This window comes from Rutidosis leptorrhynchoides, chromosome 3, assembly GCF_046630445.1.
Source record: "Rutidosis leptorrhynchoides isolate AG116_Rl617_1_P2 chromosome 3, CSIRO_AGI_Rlap_v1, whole genome shotgun sequence".
Classification (NCBI taxonomy): Eukaryota; Viridiplantae; Streptophyta; class Magnoliopsida; order Asterales; family Asteraceae; genus Rutidosis; species Rutidosis leptorrhynchoides.
The window spans coordinates 25,849,829-25,851,994 of record NC_092335.1 but is presented as its reverse complement, the minus strand read 5'-3'; the positions used below and the strand labels follow the sequence as shown (position 1 = coordinate 25,851,994).

The following is a 2,166-nucleotide window of genomic DNA, read 5'->3' as shown; positions in this document are numbered from 1 at the left end:
ACAGTGATGCTTTTGTCTAATTCACCGCTCTTGCATATGGAACATGACACCAAGTGATAAAATGTTAAATAACATAAAGCTAATGAGAAAGCCTCGTAGGCTGCGTATGGGAGCAGACTTCATCTAATTTGGCCTCTTTCCTTGAATTTGCTGACAATAATTTGGCTTCATCTAATAATAGTGAGGACTACATTTTGTCTCTACCTATTTTTTGAATTTGCAGATAATAATATGTGAATTTACAATGTTCTTTATGAATAATAATCAATGATCAATGATGCTAAGGTGATTTAGCTGAGTGCTATTGTAAGTACCATATGACGAAGGGCAAACATCTCAAAACATTAAGAAGTTGACCTGCAGATGCATAAAATGATCAACAGAGTTCACCTTTATTGGAGTTGTTAACCGATGGCTGGTGAATGGATCATGGATGAATGAAAACATCTTCCCGGAAGAAACAATACATTCAGACTGTCATTTTCTTTATCAAAAGGTCAATCATACTAGTTCCAAGTAACCTTTTGTTGGTTTGTGATCTTTAACCATATGTACTTGCCACATAATGACTTTTATATTTAGCTGATTTGTATTTGATACTTTGAATTTTGCCTTTCTTTTGTGAATACTGGATCTTGGAAAATCTGAAGGTACTTCTTGCAGTTTAAATGAACTTTTAGGGTTGCAGAATAGGCGGATTGTTTAATCGGTCAAAACAGTTTCAGCTCCAAACTGGTAAGGCTTGGTTGAGTTGACCCGTAAACTTGGTTGAGTTGACCCATAAACTGTTTAACAAACCTTGATTATAATTTATATTTTTTTATAAAACAATTTAGGAGGTTGTACACATTAACAGCAGGGACTTTAACCAATTTGAGGCGATTCCCTTTTAGCCAAATTTTCTCTTTAAGTTTCCCCCCTTTTTGATATAAAATATGACCCAATGGTCCCAAAGTGGGACAATCAGGAAGTAATGGGTCAGAATTGCCACCATCAATAAACTTAAATGAACCCCGTTCTGTTTTGGTTGGTTGTTAACCTGTTTTACATTTCTCTTTCTCAATTTCGGGTCTTGTGAATGTTGCAGGTATGTGGATTGTAAGGCAGTATATGACGAATCTGGTCCTTCAGTCCTATGAAGTTTTTCTAGGTAGTTTGAAGATATTTCAAATCACAATTTTTACATTTTATATCATCTTGTCATATTGGGGTGAGAGCGAGTTAAACGAATGTTGTATCTTCGCAATTCATTCTAATCAATCTCGTTTACGAAACAGTGGAGTATTTATTTTGTTTTTGTTTCCATAGTTGAGATTGTGAAAATTTTCGTGGCACATATTACATCTTGTTGGATTTGAATTCCTGAATTAAAAGTAATAATATTGTTATTTTAATAAAACAAGGTTCACATTGTGTTTGCGTGATAAACTAAACTCATTAATATTCAAATATCAGCAACTCATCTAGTTACTTTGGTTCACACGCTTGCGTCTTAATCTTGGTTACTAGACTAGATGTCATCATTCCATGCAACCCATTGATCACCTCATATACAGCTCCTTAGTAAATACATGAATCCAACAACTGATAACCCAAAAAGTATCTGGTTAACATAACTTGCCATTGTAAAAGGACATGATAATTAAAATAAAATCCATAATGTTGTAATGCTTACCATCCTCTATTACTCTTTCTAGTAGACTAGGAGATGAACATAATATTGGACTAAAATGAAATTGCACTCCATGCTATTCTTTTTTTTGAACGGCGCTTTTTTTTTGCATCAGTAGATCATTTCTTTCAACGACCCTCATCATTTGCACGTAACACACACGTTCGGGCGGAAACCCGAACCCAATCGACGGTATCCGGGAACACATCCATTCGGGCAGTGGTCCGGGTAGAAGTCCGTGAACGAATCCGGTAAAACTCCCTATAGGGTCAATATATACCACCATTATTGGTATTCAATTGGTTTAAAAAAAATCATGTCATCCCTAAGGATCGAACCCATGAAATCCCTAAGGAAGCAATTGTGAAATGAACCAAGTTTTGAATAGAATTCAAGTAAGTACATTTTGTAAACAATGATACAAATTATCTGAATATCTCTAGCTGATTTCAGGGAGTCAATTCTATTTATCGCAGAGAAAACAGTTGCGCCAA

At 35.1% G+C, this 2,166-nt stretch overlaps 1 long non-coding RNA gene across 1 annotated transcript; it reads left to right on the top strand.

Annotated features, from left to right (window-relative positions):
• On the top strand, positions 1-1,329 carry LOC139895870 (uncharacterized). The gene is made up of 3 exons (XR_011776059.1): positions 1-496; positions 651-735; positions 1,088-1,329. It is a non-coding gene; the product is annotated as an uncharacterized lncRNA (long non-coding RNA).
• Positions 1,330-2,166: the final 837 nt, after the last annotated feature.